Source organism: Columba livia, chromosome 1, assembly GCF_036013475.1.
Source record: "Columba livia isolate bColLiv1 breed racing homer chromosome 1, bColLiv1.pat.W.v2, whole genome shotgun sequence".
Lineage (NCBI taxonomy): Eukaryota > Metazoa > Chordata > Aves > Columbiformes > Columbidae > Columba > Columba livia.
Window position 1 is genome coordinate 155,876,065 of NC_088602.1, and position 18,607 is coordinate 155,894,671.

At 41.0% G+C, this 18,607-nt stretch overlaps 1 protein-coding gene across 2 annotated transcripts in view; it reads right to left on the reverse strand.

Moving 5' to 3' along the window:
- PTPRR (protein tyrosine phosphatase receptor type R) overlaps nucleotides 1-18,607 on the reverse strand; it is a 148,559-nt gene that overhangs the window by 39,548 nt on the left and 90,404 nt on the right. The gene's annotated exons all lie outside the window — the stretch shown is intronic.

The window sequence follows — 18,607 nt, forward strand, 5'->3', positions numbered from 1 at the left end:
CATAAAAACAGGCATCACTTTTGAAGAAGTATGCTTCAGTTAATAACAATATTTTAATAATGTTTACATTAGCAATTCTAACTATTGCCAATATTAACATTAATTACACAGACTTCTTTATAGCATTCAACACCATACTGAGGAACAGGGCTGGAAACAGGACCTATTGCCTTGTCTTGACAGATGAGAGAGGGCCTGAACCCATCATGGGCTTGTATGTCCTAATAGAAGATGCTTATAGTTTCAGGTCCTGCTCTGAACTCCTTAGATTCTCTGTGTTCCTCTGACAGCTAAATTCTTCACTTTCTATAGAAAAGAGCAGAAAACAAGAATTCTCTTCTCTTCTCTTCTCTTCTCTTCTCTTCTCTTCTCTTCTCTTCTCTTCTCTTCTCTTCTCTTCTCTTCTCTTCTCTTCTCTTCTCTTCTCTTCTCTTCTCTTCTCTTCTCTTCTCTTCTCTTCTCTTCTCTTCTCTTCTCTTCTCTTCTCTTCTCTTCTCTTCTCTTCTCTTCTCTTCTCTTCTCTTCTCTTCTCTTCTCTTCTCTTCTCTTCTCTTCTCTTCTCTTCTCTTCTCTTCTCTTCTCTTCTCTTCTCTTCTCTTCTCTTCTCTTCTCTTCTCTTCTCTTCTCTTCTCTTCTCTTCTCTTCTCTTCTCTTCTCTTCTCTTCTCTTCTCTTCTCTTCTCTTCTCTTCTCTTCTCTTCTCTTCTCTTCTCTTCTCTTCTCTTCTCTTCTCTTTTACTGCCTGGGTGGAAAGAGTTTAGGTAGGGAGCCCACCTTTTGCCACTTTATTGGATAGACTGGACAAGGCTGCCACCGAGCAACAAGGAGGTGCCATATAAAACAAAGCCCATTTTTTGCAACTATCCCTTGTATCCAATAGGTTTCGAATAAAGGAATCACAATCAGACCAGTGACACTTCAAATTAGACAACTCATTTTTCTTGGACATATATATTTATATCTCATGAATACATACTGGTACTTCTCCATTTCAAATTAGAGTGAAAGAGCTATACACATGGGCTTTCCCTGATTTCTGAATGTTTACAATCCTTTTTTATCTTTAAATAACTTTATATTCCTTATGTTCCCTGTCTTAATAGTCTGTGCCAAATTAGACAAGATTTTGTTATGATATATCTCCCCCAGCATCCCCTCGAGGTTGTGTCTTGATGGGGAAGAGCATCATGTGAGGAATCTGAGGAATTGTAAACATTCGTGACAACATTACATTAAAATCAGCATGAGAGTAACTCTTCCGAAGTTTCACCAGCTGGGGCAGCCACTTGGGTACGTGAATAAGTGCAATCAGGAAACCACTTGTGTCTGTGTATTGTCTAGTAGCCCAGAGTGGGGTCTTACTACATACTCACTGCCCTCTTTACAACCGAGTAATAGGAACGAGTCCACTGATGAGAAACCACTGGAGTATTTTTAATAATATATTTACAGAAGCAGATTTTCTTACAGACTATGATTAAAAAAAAAAAAAAAAATGCAATGTTTGTTTGAAAGCTCTAAAAAGGAAGCTCCACCTGTCCACCTCGGAGGGCCACCAGGTTACTGAAGCCTATTAATCATTAGTGAGGTCATTTCCAGGTCTTCCCCGACCTTACAATTAAGCCATAGCTGGTGATTATGAAAATCCAATTACCCAACACGTTATCCCAGTTGTTTATTTAAGCTGGGTAACTTCTTTAAATACACATTCCCATGTTTATTCAGTACTCCTGAAAAATGAAACGCCCAGACTCCCGGTCCTGAGCTTTTCATTCTCTCCCCTGGTTCTGGAAGCGGCGGTGTTGGCTGCTGCCCTCCAAGAGCCAGGGTCCTCCGACCCTGGCACTGCAGATGTAGGAGGCACTTCCTTCGGCGCCCAAGCTCCTCGTCCCGCTGCTGAGCTCCTGTGAGGCCCAGGAGGGAGCAGGGGCGGCCGTGCGGGTGGAAGGAAGACATTAATTAGCGGGAAGAGTGGCGCTAGGCTGAGGCTGCTTTGGGTCCTCAGATCCCGCTTGTAGCGGGGGATGCTCTGCAGGGCTGTTCTCCCTGGGTTTTACTGCAGGGGTGATGTGAAAAACATCGCCATTCCCCCGTGCTTTTCATTTCTCTAGTGCTAGATGTGGGTCCTGATTCTCTTCCCTTGCTGGTCCACCTCATCAGCACACGCACTGAATTCAGGGGGGGGCTGCAGCACTGCAATTGCACTGGGAGAGGACGATTAGGCACGTGGGTTCCATCACTTGCCACCTTACCGGTGCCAGACCTCACCTGCTCACCTAGTTTTATGTTTCAGTAGGGTAATTCAAAGGAAGAAATTATAAATTTGTAAAAAAAGGACAATGGAAAAAAACACAGTTCTCAGCTTTCATACTGCTTATAGCAAAATAGCTTAGAGAAAACATGGTCATGTAGATGAAAAAATGTGCTACGCAAAGCTGCGGAGGGGTGTCAAAAGCACAGAAAATCAGAAAAGGATATAATGTTGTTGTTATTAATCCTGTATTTTGATACAAAATCAATAAAAACAGAATACTGCATAACTCCCATTGACTTCATCAAGAAAAATCAGTGTTGAAAATGTAGAAAACTAGAAATACAGAGGGGTTAAAATAACCTTTGCAAGGACTGAACCTACTGCTATTTTCTTTCAGCCTTGGGCAAACAGTAACACAGATCTTCTAATATATGGCTAGGACACTTCTTCACAGATCCAGATTTATAATATCCTTTTATAGTCAGTCCTCAGAAGGTTAAGAGATGACTTTCATTTGAAGAGAAATGTAATTTGATAAATTTTAAAGTAACATTCACAGCATTGTTAAACATTTGTTTTTAATAAGCATAAGAATGGTTTATGTGCTTTTCACAAATGCTTATATATAATTCTTGCTCTCTACATGCTAGCCCGAAATATACCTTGTACTGCTTATACTACTAGATGTCTTGGGAAAGCAGGGCTGAATGAGAGTATGGTTAAATTAATGGGTGTGGTAATCTCTTGGTTTTTTTTCTGACCATCAGCATACTCTCTCAAACAAGCCTTCTAAGCATGTGGTACAACTCCAGTTTTGACCACTCAAACTCGAAAAAAGAAGATTAATTTTTTTTTCCTAGGACTACATTATTTTCTTGGAAATGTCAAACTCATAAATTTCAGTTTTCTGTTGTGCTGCAGCACATATCAGAGAATATACTGATAGAAAACCCCGCAAGTTCTGATAATATACAATACCTGTTAAAGTAATTATCTTCTTATTTACTCCTGCTTTCAATAAAGTTCAATCAATATCATCAGTATTAGTTTGAGGAAATAATGAATAAAAACTTCATTACACGATTATGTGAATGTCATACTAAGAAATACATATTTGCACATAGAACTTATTGCACATAATGTACTTTTTATTTTTACACTGCTAGGTGCCCTACGAAGCACTGCTCTGCAGATGCTATGATTAGCCAATCTGCGATGATAAAACTCAGTTTCCCAAATGATCCCTGCTTTACTTGCTCACAGTTCTGGGTTGCCCTTGGTTTTCACTTGAACAAGTGCTGCAGCTTTTAGGAACCCACTCAGACCTGGAGTTATCGACACTTCTAAATAAACCAAACCTACACCACACCCAAACTGCAGTACTCAGAAATCAGAAGCTGTGATCAAACAACTAACAATTCCAAAGAAGAATTAGTGTTAGAAGCAGGACTAAAACTCAAGGTTCCCTAAATCTGTGTCATTTCTCAAGTTACCTTAAGTCATTTCGCAATCAACTGTTATAGGCACTCTTCTCTAAAGGAAATTACTCTTCAAGTGACTTCAAGATTCCATATTATTTATGTCAATCATTTACTTAAAAACAACAGCAGAACAATACAAACTGATTTTGATAGAAAATCTGTAACAATGAATAAAAAATAACTGATTTACTTTGCATTAAATGATAATATGTATTATGGCCAATCTAAATTGACAAAGGGACCTATTCAACTCAGCTCATTTTTGGTCATTTTGCAGAAACTTTACTATGCATGAAAACAAAAAATGCAGGACCAGAGTTGCACCTTCAGCGCTTTGGTGCGCAGGTGGTCAAAATTTGATCTTCCCACCATTCTGCTATTCCCTGACATACCCATGCTACTTGAAACACATAAGTTACCTACTGTCCTCGTATTATGCCTAGGAACATTGGACCTCTCTTCTTCTATAGATTCCTGGCCTCCTTTTCAAAACTTTACTCCTCTCATGGATTAACCTTCCTCTGGCTCTGATTTTTCTTCTCCAGAGAGGAGATCCTGGACAGATAGGCAGATATTAGCCCAGTGTTTCCACAAGCATTCTTAGCAATTCAATCATTAATATTGCCAATATTTATATTTCTACTCTACTTCACAGTAATTTGCACCTGAGATGAATCCTGTAGCCATTTGTGTGGGCAGCCTGACCTCACCAACAAGAGGACCTCAGACACACGGTGCGAACTGTGGGGTTGTCGTATGCAGGGAAACGAGCTGGACTTGATGACCCTTGTGGGTCCCTTCCAACTCAAGACATTCTGTGATTCTAGGATTTTATGACCTCTAGATATAACACTGAAGCTAATACCTATCACCAGAAAGCCACAGATGGAAGATATTCAAGCTCAGGACTACAAGAGAGGGCACAGGATGAAGTATGCTGATCCTATGCGCCTTCTTGGAAAGAACATCTGCTATTTCTGCTCATGTTTGCTCTATCACACGTCTCTTTTCACAGTATTCCAGTATTGCATTATTATTTTTTCCCACTTATTTGTCACTTGAAAAACTGATGCTTCCTGCCTCTCCCTCTGAGGAAGGGGTCTGGAAGTGATGACAGCAAGCTGTGAACCTACTGAAAGGAGAAGAGGAGGGACATATAGCTACTGTGAGGCAATGCTTCCAGTCCTCTGCAGCTTCCTAGCTACAAGGAACCTCCTGGCAGCACCTGGCAGCATCGTCCATCCCTCTCTGAGTCCATAGGAACAGGTCAGCAGCCCCAGGTATACATTTTAAATGGTTTTATTGGAAAGTGGAGGCACTTCATGTTCTCTCCAGAGGGCCTGATCTTGTTCCCACAGCCACGAGTGAGAGCAGGCCAATACCTCTAGCACTAAATTGCAAACAAATCTCCGGATCTGCTCACAGCTCAGCATGTCAAAATGAACTGAGGAAACGGTTTTGACAAGTACTTCTGGACTAAGTTTTAAGCAATCAGTATCTGGTTAGGACAGGAATGGCTCAATATCCTGTAGAGGAAAACAGCTGACATGAGAGTAGTTTCAACTTTCCCTCTTTTAATCATGCTTTCTAATGTACTGCCAATTCACTCCTGTTCTGCCCTCGATAAGGCTACACCGCTCAGCTACGGGAACTGACTGTTCAAAAATGCAAAGCTTATACAACCTCCCATCTTTTCCTGTAGATTATTTCTACAATCAAATTGCGTTTTGTCACGCAAACTTCTCTCTGCAATAAAACTTGGATGGTAACATAAAGCTCGATTTCTGATTCATATTCACATATATGTGTTTTCAGTATGAGTAAAAACTGAGTTAAATGTTCAGAAGTAAAAACATATGAAGATGCTAACTTGTTGTGATTATTTGAGCTGCTTTTTCAAAGAGCTGAATAAATGTTTACTAATTTATGGTTAATTTGCTTTAGATGGTAGAGCTTTAATTGAATGCAGTCCTGTTCATTGCTATTATTATCTGCTTGCGTTACAGCATTGGTCTATTACATACTGGAGGCCCCATTGCACAAACATACTGGATGACCTGTTCTCTCTCTGATTAACACACATGCTAATTTAAACCAAGCTACAATGAATATAAACAAAAGGGATTAGAAGAATAGGGAAAGGGAAGAGAGAATGGAGAGGAATAACAATTAGCTGCTAGGGCTGCACAGATTAAACAAATGCATCACTTAATGAGCTCATATAAGGCAGTTATTTAAGGTAAGTCAACAACAACTGTTAAAAAACCCCACATATTCTGTCTGCTGTATATTTTGCTTGAAAATTAGAGAAAAAATCAATTTGAAAAATATTTTTTGCCATACTCGTATGAGTGGCCCCTCTACGATTTCAGTTCCTAAGTATCTCCTTGGAGGAGCTGCAGCCAGGCACCCCCGTTTCCCAGTTCGATATCTTGTCCAGGGTCAAAGCCCGATCACTTTTCCTAGCACACGCAGGGCTCGCTTCTTTGCTGAACACTACAGCACGCCCAGAGGGTGCCTGCCTGTGATTTTCAGAGGACCACAGCCTGATGGAATGATCTAATAAATGAGAATGGAGAGATGTAACACTACAGCAATAGATTCTGGGAAATGTTTTTTTTAAGATAGCTTAACTGAGATTTTTTACTGTTTAGTTCGTCAGCCCTATGGTTCTGATCTTAGATTTTTCAGCTTTTAGATGATAATGTTTGTGAGATTTTTTTTTTTTAACAGGAGCCTCATAAATAAGTCCATTAAGCTGCATATATTCCATACTAATTCATCCCTTAAGCACAAACTCTACCTTCATCCTGCACCTGCTGCTCATTTAAGGAATATAATCTACAACCCTTAAATCCAAATAAACAAATATATAATCTATTCACACATTAATGTCCTTCAATATTCTTTTGAGTTTTTAACCAGCTGACCTGGAAAAAGGCATGGGTAGGAGTATTCTTAATGCAAACGGTTAGTATCTTCAAACAGTATCAGTAAAATTAATTTTTATTGTGACTTGAAGACTAATCAGTACAATGAGTTCTTTCCTGGTGAGTTTGCCATTTGGGGAAAGACAGGAAGGAACATCTGGCAAAAGAGGCGTTTACTACACCCTGTCAACCTTAAGATAATAAAAAAGCACATTCCTTGTTTATTTTACTTGGTCTTCTTTATCTTTAAACTACTGCAAGTGTCACACACAAGATTTCTAAGCAGACAAATGAATTGCTAGTGCACTTTGAAGAAATTACTGAACAGCAGCAGTTCCTGAAGAATGTAAAACCTCCAGATCCACGCCATTGCTCAACAGAGCTGCGCCATCTATGGACATTTCCAAAGGGAGACGGTGAAACTGCTCCACTCAGTCTCACAGTGGACTAAGCATCTAAGGCTGCCTGTACAGACCAAAGATGCTTTTAGCTCATACACTTTAGGAGGCACAGTCCCATTTCCAGAATGACTTCTGTGCTTAAGTTATACTACAAGTTGGTGGGATTTAGGCTTTTAGAGACAGGAACAATATATATGCACTTAGGTCCCCATCTTAGCTGCTTCTGAAGTTTCCAGAGCTGACACCTCAGCTAGGTATATAAACCATTTTCTCTTTACAGCTTTTTCTTCTTCATTCACTTCAGTAGACTGGCTTTACAGCACTGCCTTCTATGGGAAGGCTTGCTTGACCAAGTATATTAATGTGCAAAGTGCCTGAATTCCCTTTGAAAATGAAGTTTAGGAAATCCACTTACACTTGCAATTTGAAATGGAGCAATGCTTGAACGCTTTTAAAAGACAGCTGTAAATGTCTGCATACCAAGGTGCACTTTATCTTGTACTTCAGTGATCAGACAGACCTTTAAAAGAGGTATTGCCAAGCTTTACAGTCTCATTTATGGCTGAGCAGCTGATGAGGGATAGACAGGTAAGTGACCTGGAGCTTCTTTTTAGAGAGCTCAGCAGACCCCTTGAAGGCCATGGTCCTGGGCACTACCTGTCTTCATGAGAGATGTTCCTATAGGGGAGTGCATAGGTTTGGCTCTAGAGAACGGAAATGCACCTGTACCTGTGCCCAGAGATGAAGGCATGGGCCAAAGCAAAGGCTTTCTGGATCGGCTCTTCCTCATACACACCATCAATGAGCCAGTACAGACTGGAAATTTCAGAGAGAAATAAATATCATTGCTTCAGATTCATAGTTCTCTATTAGCAAAGGATTTATGGTGTTAACAAACTTGAATGATTTGATTTAAATTCACTTCTATGAATTTGAATAGAGAAGAAATATGTCAGGACTCTGATAAAAGCTGTGTTCCTCTAAGTGCATATTGCATTGCATTATGAAATAGAGAGAAAGGAGGAAAAGTCATATCTGAAAGATAAACAAAACTCCTTCCCAACCCAACCTCCACCCCATCTATCTCAGAACAAACGCTCTCAAGACACAGGGCTCCATACAGCTAATGATATAACACAGGATAGATCAACATACATTGAAGGGAGTGATATAGAAATATGAACATAAATTCGGTGTCCTATGTGAGACCAAAGGTTGACCAGTATCCTGTTTTCAACAATGGCCAGCAAGAGGAGGTTTAGGGAAAGAGCACAAGAACAAAGTAAGCAGGAATTTCTGATAACTTAATTAACACTGTTGCTTATTTTTAGTGTGCCCTCCAGCTTCTGGCAATCTGTAGTTTAGGAACATCCTGAATCAAAGGTTGCTTCCACATCTTTGTGTCTGGTGTCTTCTGTGATTTTCCTTTGGACAGCTTTCTTAGCGTACCTTATGACCTCTGCACTGTCTCAGGACAGAGTTCCGTAGCTGGGAGCCAGGCAATAGTGAACACTAGACATGGGGACTAGAGAGGTATTTAAGCCATCTACATTTGGGAAAATCCTTGCGATGAAGCACAAAACATTTATTTTATTCTAATCTTATCAGTAAATTGCGAACGCATTCTCTGTAGCCAGAGGATTACCTTTGGGATTAATTACAATACTGGCTTTCTGCTTTTCACAATGCCGCCTTCTTCTGCAAACCTATTCAGTATTGTGCTCTGTGGGCCAAATTCTCTTCCCAGATACCTCTATAAATCCACTGAGGCAAAACAAGCTAAGTAGAGTCTAAAGCGAAACAAGACCATGCAAACTGAATTTATTAGCTGTTGTGTACTTTCCTGCCGTTCTGATTGTTTTCCTTCATTTGTTCTAAGTCTGCACTGTTACGTCCACCATCAAAACTTGGGAAAGGAACTGAAAGTCTCTGGACTATGCAGCAGCACTCCGGTGGAATTTGTTACGACTCAGGAAGGATTTGAGACATCTCGAAGACGGGAGATGCGGCTGCCAGGGGGACGGTGGGGAGCGGAAGGGCAGGCTCAGCTGCCTCCTGGCAGCACCGGCCCCATCCCTCGCTGGCAGCTCATCTTTCCAGGGAGCTGTGACTGGTCACCCTGAAGCACCAGGACCAAGTTCCCTAGAGAAACATTGTACTTAACGACATTTTTCTGTGTGGGAATTATATACAGTACTTCCCCTTCTGATGCCTATCGCATATTCGAGCAGTTATTTGAAGTCGCTGTGTTCTGTTTTGCTCCTGTTATCAAATCACAGTACTAACATAACAGGGATAATTATAGCTTCCATAACAACAATGCACACAGCTTGTTAAGCATCAAAAGTATATTCTCTGATAGGGAGCATAAGGAAAGACCCTGTCCCAGAAAGAGATATCACTGTTGTACCTTCTTATAGACTACACCAGTTAAAGAACTGAATGAAAATTTCAAGAGTCTGGGTGTCTTGTGAAGATAGGGCACTGATTTGCAATATCATCTTGGATCAGTCACTTAGCCAATTAATGTCTCATTTGCTTTACTATGAAAACAATAAAAAGAGCTCCTGAAACATGTTGACCATACTCAAGTGAAGGTTCAAAGTCAAACCAAACTGATGCATCAGCCTGGCTGAAACGCCGGTGTTGTATGAAATCAGCTAATGCTTCTGGGCAAATATTTTTGGTCTGAGCCATTCTCAGAGCACACTCTGGGCATCCTCCACTCTGCTTCTCCATTTCCGAGGCTTGCCTGATTGTCTGTACACATCTACTACCTTGTCTGACGTTTAGATTGTAAGTTTTTGGATAGAAGATCATTTAATTTTTGTGTGTATGAAGAGCCTTGCACAGAGAGCCTGACCACTGACCGAGGCTCTCAGGTACTATATTAATAAAAATGTTTAAGAGAATTTCCCACCAGAGCTGAGAAATAGTCTCACCCACAGATTTACATGCAGTCTTCTTTGAGGAAAGATGTATTTGCAAACAAGGGACATTACTGATAGCTAGCAATGTTAAGCTTTCTGTACATACTAGCTCTGACTGCATAAGAGATCTCTGCTGAATTTCCAGAACTGTTTTTTTCTGAAAAGAAGTAGTATAATTAATCAACTGTCATAATTTGTAAGCGTTCTCTTGACAAGGCACAGAAATAAAATGAATTATGATTGCATTCAAAGAAGAGATTCACGGCCTGGAATGTCAACTGATGGCTATGACATAAGCTGGATGCTTAGTAAGTACTGTCCAGTCCATGGCTTCCTGCAATTCAAAGGTATACTTGGATATTTTACATTGCAGTTTTGGACATGTTTGGATGTTTTTCTTTCTTTAACTGTGTTGTGTTTCTGTTACTAACATTTGAAATTAAGGGGAACTGAGCTAAATTCAGCTTAAGGTTGCTCTGCAGAAAAGTTGGCCAGAAGGAATGCCATGATCAGTGAGAAATGCATTCCAGAACAAGAGGAAAGGTGAATATTTTAATTTGAAGCATTAGTCTTTTTCAGACATTAATGGGGGGTTTCAAGGACACTTTTCTATAAATCCACCAAATCTGAAAAATCAGCCTTCCTTGTAAATATCAAACCCCTGTATATCCGATAGGGATGCTCCCTTCTACATCAGTTGTTTATATTGCTGAAACTGGTACCTATGGGTTCTAGGCAAGGGCTCATGAGATGCAACATACTGCTTACAACCCAATCTCATAATGAAACTGGTGCTCTTCTCCCACTGTTTGTCCCTTAACATGGCATTTCCAAGCTGCCCATGTGAAAAGGTGATATATATTGTTGTAAATGTCACAGATGGACACGTCTTGCTATGGTCTGAGCCGAGATACTCAGAGCATCCAAGTTCAGCTAACATGCACGTCCTCACTTTCCCAGATGTCCCACTCCACCTGCACATGAGGACAGGTGGTGAAGCGGTCACAGCAACCCTGCCTGGATAGGTCCACCACAGAAATGAAGCAGAGGCAGAGGGGAGCTGAGGAAACCACACACTGGAAAGCTACATCTGAGTTTAACTTTCTGACCAAACAGTGCTTAAAAACCCAAACCTACTGCTTAGCGAAGCACGTGGATTACTCACAGAACTCAAATTACTCGTGTGCCCAGGGCAACAATGGCCTGTCTGATCCTAGGCCTCAAGAAGCATTTAAATATTAACATGGATATTTCCCCTCGGTTTCTTGTGCTGTGCATTACTTTTCAAAAGATCAGCTGGACGAATCACTGCAAAACCACCGAAACTGTCTACCAGATGGCGGCCACTGATTAATCTGTCTTAACTTAAGCCAAAAAGGAAGAAAATCCAATGGGTGGAGCAGTAAAGACAAGCACAATCAACATCTGACCAAACAGGGTTTCCTGTCACCTTGGGAACGACACTGATTGGCACCGCGGTTTCCTGTGTACAAGCTAAAACCAGTAGCAACTGGAGTAACAAGAATAAACGCCAGATAAGAGACCTGGGAATACAATAAAATTATTACAAAATCCTTGACTAAACCTTCACAAGACGGTAAAGGCAAAACCAAGGGTAGGCATGGTCTGCGTGCTAAACTGAGCGCTCCCTGGCATCTGAAAGGACTATGAAGCTGACCCAGAAGAATTTCTCCAAATAAGGGCGGGGTAATTTGCCTGAATTATCCACTCCCAGAAATGAATGTCACATGCTTTGAAGAGCTTTTAGTTCTTTGCAAGAGGAAAGAAAAGGGATGTGGTACAACTTAAAGCAGAAATGGAGCTAGGAATGAAAACATACATCTACCCACGCTAATCTGAAGTAATTTGCAAGAGGTGCTAGAGACAGAGGGAAACGGACTGTGGGTGTAAGTTTGGGTGATGGTACAGAGTTATTTGCATCTGTTTATTTAGATCATAACTCCCACAGAGTATTGCTTCAAAGAGCTGTAACCACAACCAAAACACCTTCTCAATCAGCCAGGAATCAAATAGTTAAAATACGTTTTTTTAAAGGGTCTTTGTTAGGCTGGTGCCTGAGTTCACTTCCCCTCCAGAGAAGGGGGACAATTCACATTCCTGCCCTCTTCCTACGCTGCAGATAAGCAAAGACGTCTGTAATGGGTTGAACAGAACAGACATTTGTGCAACTCAAAGGTCCGGTGCTTGCAAAAGGTTTTCAGAGTGACTGTGCACTAACACAAATGTTACACAAAGGCAAGTTGGAGGTAAAGCATTAGTGTCCCTCTAGTCATGAATCCACGTGCTAAACCAGATCTCTCAGGCACTGAGCAGGAGACCTTCAGAGCTGGATCCTACTTCATGTTCCCCGTTACTTAGACCAGTTTCTCCCACCTTGACAGCCCGGGCTTTTAGCCCTTGCCCTCACCCTGCCACCAGACTGCAGGTGCCAGCAGTCATGGTGGGGCCTTCTGGCTGGGATGGGCTGAGGAAGAAGAGGAGGGAAAGCGCAACGTCAGGCTGCGAGGAGTCCCTGCACTGAGAGGAGTTTTACTAAAAAGCACAGTCTGTAGCAGCTGCTACACCAGCTGTGCACTTCGTGTGCAAGCTATGTCCAGAAAAAGAAATTAAACAGCGCCAGGAAACAATCCCAGGCACTGAAGCTCCGTAATCGATATCGTTATGTTTCAAGCCTTGCGGCCTGGGCTTGTTTTTAGCCTTTGCCAACAAGAGTGCTCCAAAGCAATTCACTGGCACAGGCTGGGAACCAGCACATGCACAGACCATTCCCAGGAGGCAGTCTGCATCCAGCCCCTGCTCTTTTGGAAGTAAAGGCAACTTGGCAGTCTGGACACAAACTAATCCCTGTTAGCTGGCCTCAGTGCGGTGTATTGAATTTATTAGTGCATCTTACAGACCAGGACAGAACACAGCTGAAGGGTCTGCCAAATGAGAGAAATGCGTTTTTAATTACTTCAGAAAGTGTTTTGTTGTTTGTTGTTTTGATTTTGTTTGTTTGTTTGTTTTTAATTGTATGCTCTTCTTCTTAAATGATGTGCACAAATAGTAGCATGTAGGACTTTCACTGTATCTCAAGTTAATTTTCTCACAGAATCTTTGCTACATCTCCTCAGACGGACACGCCAGCCCGCCAATCTCGATCCAGTGGTTGGGAGCATGGCTGGAGGAGATTCATGCGGCGTGTCCAAAGTGCTCTAATGAGTTGGTGGCAGAGACAGACCGGAGCACAAAAATTCTTACCTCCCACCTCAAACTCAGTTTACTGGTCCCTGGTGCTTTGCAAATTCCTTCTGATAGGATATCACTGTAAAATTGTTCTCCAGCTAGTACTTTTGTGTTGGCACATAGCTGCACTTCGAACAATTAAACTGACATTTTCCTGAAAACAATCCCTAGGATTTAAATTAAGAATGCAGAAAGCATATTCAGCTCCACACAATAGGGTAAATTTATCCTCCAAATCTATGCAAAGCTAGTATATTTTAGCCAGGAAATTCAAGGCCCCTTCCTGTAAATATATTAAGTTCCCATGCTTGTGTCATAAACTACAAAACCTGGCCTGTTTACAGTATTCCAACTGCAAGGTGCAACCCTCTGAGCATTACTTGAAATAATTACTCACAATGGACGGGTTTGTATAAAGATAACAGATCAGCAACACCATAATGATATTTGCAGCAACTGTGTTCTGTGATCTAAAAATCAGAACAGAACCAGAGAGAATTGTTGGAAATGTTTCTCATCTATTAGAGCAAAGATCTGGTTGAACAGTGATATCCAAGATGCAGCTGCTGTTATATTAATGAAGCAAAGAACACATCAGTTTTTTACCCTGGTTCCCACATTTCTTATGAGGTTTTATTTGGTATACAGTCTTGTTAATATAATGATTCATTTAAGTGGATACTATTTTTCTGATGCCAGGAAAATAGGTATTACAGTTAGTGTTTGTCATCCACAGCATTTGTCATCCAGATGGCAACTGACAGGGTACAGAAATAGTACAGATGGCTGAAATAATAGTTTAATTTGTGTGTCTGTGCAGAATAACTAATAAAATAGAATAGTTATCAGTATTAACACATGAATTTTATTCCACCTCCAAGCCTGAAGTCCAAACTGTCCACAGTCTTTTCTGTAAAGGTGTAAAATGCAAGATGTTGCTGAGGAAGGAAGCCAAAAGCAGACAGAGAACAATACTTGTTCTCATTACTTGTGTGGCTATGTGTGAGTACCTCTTGCCAATGCATTCCCGATGCAGACTTTATCTTTTGATAGTGAGTACCACAGACTACTATGGGTTATCTGATCATGTTCTAAAAAATTATTTAAAAATGTATTGCCTTTCTTTTTCATCAGAATATCTCTTTTTCTCATGTTATAAGGAAGTGGACAGAGATGACCATTTAGCAGCTTTATAATGCACATTATTTTAACTTTTATTTCATTATATTTACAGTGAGCTGAGCTATACTTTCTGCGTGTCTACTGAATACTCATTAGAACTGGAGAAAATAATTCTACTGTCAACTTACAGGCATCTTCAGGATGGTAAGAGAAATCTCACTAGCTGCAGTCTATTACCTGTGGCAAAGAGTTTTTACGGTCTTGATCTGCTTAGTGGGCAAAAGTAACTTCACACATAGTTCCCACAATCAGAGTTCAAGGCAAGATTCAGAGCTCTCTGGTATGTTTGTAGGGAGTTAGTTACACTTGACATTGATTTAGGTGATTTCTCCCCTGCTACTCTCTGTTCTGATACCTACTGATTTTCTCTAGAGGTTGTAGACTTGGTTGCACAGTGTATGCTAAATGGTGACAGTGAGTAGCCCTCCCCCCTTCCAGTTTTGTTCACCCTGGAGTTATTGCCTTCCCTTTGACAGAGTATTTTCTGTTTTCCTGTGTCTCAGCAGTGCTTCCGTACCATTGCAGAATTCTTTTATTTCACATTTAAAAGATATTTTATTATTTCACTGATCTGCCAGGTTTTGGCTCTATTTGCCAAACTATTTTTTTTATTTTATTCTCCACTCTGTTGTATCTATTTGCAGAGAAAAAAAAATAGCAGGAAGCACATGTAAAATGTTACGTTGTCTGAATGGGAGTCCTGCATGACCATGCTGATCTGTGAACAAGAGGAGCTCTCCCTTTTAGACAGACCGATTTTCCACTGGATATGTAACAGACTGAGAAAACATAGTGTTGCGATTTTTCCCACTGATTATTTAGATATAATAGCCATAGTTTTAGGTCTTTGTGGCTAGAATGGAATACAAATGCTTGAGAAGACTTTCCAAAGAACTGTTTGTATTTTAACATACACAGTAGAAGAGCTATTTTGCACATTTCCTTTTCTTCCTTGTACTTTTTGCATGCTAGATAGTAACTAATTTGAAGAAAACCGTGTATTTTATGCTAGTTAGTTGAAATACAGTTGTCCTCATCACAAAGAATACTGGAAGCAAAGCTCACAGCACCAGTGGCTGGATGAAAAGTAAATCCAGCTATAAAAAAAGTGAATACTGTGCTGGTGTTGTAACTTATTTATATCCCCACCATGCTTATGCTTTAACAACTCACTGCTTGTACTAAGGATTTTCAATGCTTGACACATCAGAATGAAAAGTAAAATATCACATCCCACTTCAGCAGATTCTGATTTTGGCTGGGACCATTCATATCAAGATGAATTTTGGACCAACCAGCAGAATAAAAGGAAGACTTACACTCGTGAAGGAAAAAGCGTATGTTACTCATATAAATCTATAAAAGCCTAAGTAGAAAAAATAAACACTGATGCAATATTCATAGATATGTTCAAGGAAGAGAAAAGAATCATTTTACTTGCTAAATTCAGGCATTGGTGCTATGATACTGTGACTGTTCATCACCGAAGACACCAGGGGAGAACATTAGCTCTCCTGCTCCTTTGATCAGCACTGTGTGTGTCACTGATGGAGAAAGTCTTTGCTGTTAAGGAGAAGCAGTTGTGAAAACACCCAACAAGAACAACTTTGTAGCATTCTGTACAGAATTATTTGGAAGATGCCCGGGGGCTCTGAAGACATCCCTTCACTTTCCTGCCCCAGCATCTGTCATTAATTGTAATAGAAAGAGGTCAGTGTCTCTTTGTTCTTACACTCCTCTCACCTCCACACCTGTCAGTCCATCCTCCACTCTTGGTCACCACCGCTCCATCCCTTCCCCAGCCGCACGCTGCACTGGGGCACACGACCATGATTGGCATCCAGGAAAATAACTCACCTCCCAAGGCCGCTGGACCAGTTCCTATACCATCCTGACTACACGACCATCTTCCCTCCTCCACGAGGAGGGAATATTCTTTATTCCAAATAATTAAAAATGCAGGCCACCTTGCTGGCAGAAGCGAGGACACAGAGCAGCTGCTGCGGTGGTGGCAGTGCTGCTTGATGGCTCTAGGTGTCACCCTCCCCACAGCTGCATTCGGTGAAGCACCAAGCACTAGCGTATGTACCTGTCATGTAAAAATCATCTGCAGCGTTCTACAAATTTGATAGTGCAAATGTTGCATAATCTGCTGGGAAAGCTGTGTCTTACAGAAACAGCTGAGTAAGAGCCTTTCCAGATGAGCAGAAAAAATGTATGTGGGCTTGGCTCTAGCACTCAGAAGCAAAGTGCGTTTTAAGAAGCTGGAAAAACTCCCAGAAACGTTTTGATCTATAGGCAGTTGTCGATTAACAATTTGTCTGCCTCTGTACCAGTCAATGCTTTCCCTATTAGAAATGGAAAGGTTCAGAGGGCCAGATGCTGATGCAGTGCTTTGTAAAAACTCAGTTCCACCATATTTTTGCATTTAGATATGCTCCTCAAAGCAGCACCCACCGTGCAGAGCAGGGAGAGCTTGAAAGGCAGGCATCATCTGGCTTTTCTGCCCCATCCTTCAGAGATACCGTCACAAACTTCCTCTCCAGATGGCTGGGCACAGTAGTTGGCTCACTCCCTGGCCTGGCCCATGGTCCAGTAATTTATCTTTGAAGAAATACAGTTTGGTGTGGATCATACTAGACATTTCATGACTAGGGATCACATGGAATCAAACCAGGGAGTATGGATAGTTAGAAAATACCGCTCAGGAATTGCTGTCTATCCATCTGATCAAAGGAATCTTAATGATAATTCTGTCAAGGAGCCTCCATACCCACACTAGCCTGCCAAGGGCTTCTTCTCCTGGCAGAAACCAATATCAGGGTAGCAAACATGGAATGGGTGCCCCCAAGCTGTGGCTATGACCAGGAGGTGACCTCCAGGCTTGATCCCACTCTATATTGACAGCAACAGGGCTGCGAGCAGACTGTTTTGTGTGTAGCGTGCTGCTTGTAGCATGCAGACCCATTCTGTAAGGTCCGCCTCTCCCATACATAATGAAGATGGCCTAAGGTTGCCTAGTGCAAGGTGGGGCAGAAAGGTGAAGAGAGTTTTTAAGCTGTTCACATACCTGGTCATTAGATGATGTCTGAGGCAAAATGTGTTACTGCATTACTACTTTCTGCCTCCAATGCTGCTGTGAGTCAGAATGTGTGTAAATTTGTTCTTAATACATGATATAGAAAATAAATAGGAAGTATATATAATAATAACTGTTTATTTCAAAGGAAGAGAAGACAATGTGTTCTCTGAAGTTCTCTCCCTCACATCCCCAGATCTTTGCATCACTGAGCTTGAAATAAACTTAGATAACCATTTCTTAGAAGTGGACTTGGGCCAACCAGCTATAACTGTGTTAAACGTGACAAAAAGAACTGCAGAATAGGACATTAACACAATTGCTTTCACTTTTTCACAATGGCCTATTAGTGCTCTTTTACAGTAGAAACTGAAGTTGTCAGTTTCTTCAACTTGTTTTTCCTTAGTAACAAGCTGAAACGCCTGGTGTACTTGATCAAAGATCAGGCTTAGTTTCCTCTTTGTATCTCAGCTCTCCATTTTGACACATCTGACTCAGAACTTTGTCCTTCTGAAGGATGAAATTTGGTTAAGCGTGTTAACTGCTGAGTTTTTTCTGTGGTGGTGGAAACTGAGGTCCTAGATCAACAGTTTTTATTTTCTTTGTTTGAGCATTGGAAAAATTTCTCATCTGGTCCTTAAGTACGAACTCCATCTACAAATTCCTTCACCCCAATCCCTCTCAACTATTACATATGTTATGTTAAGCACTAGGTATTATAAACTAGTTATGTGATCCTCATGCTTGTGTGCTTTATTTTTAGGGCCTTGTGGAATGAGAGCAACTATCAAAATGTATTTACTTGCTTCCTCCATTCCTTATTTTTTTTAGCTGCAGTGAAAATGCTACATGTTTTGTGACAGCTCTGCCTTTCAGCATCTTTTACTCATAGAAGATTCAGTTCTCCTCCTTTAGCTCATAAAGCCGTTGATAAAATCTCTGTCATTGAAATCCTAGGGTTCAAGCTGAATCAGGGTTATTGCGCAACTCTGAGAGTCCTCACAGACAAGGCTCCACTTGGTCTCCTTTTCATTCTGATTCCCCCGTCAGATCTACGTGGCGTCTGTTCTTTCATTTATCGTCTGTGCCGGGGTAGAAGAGTTCA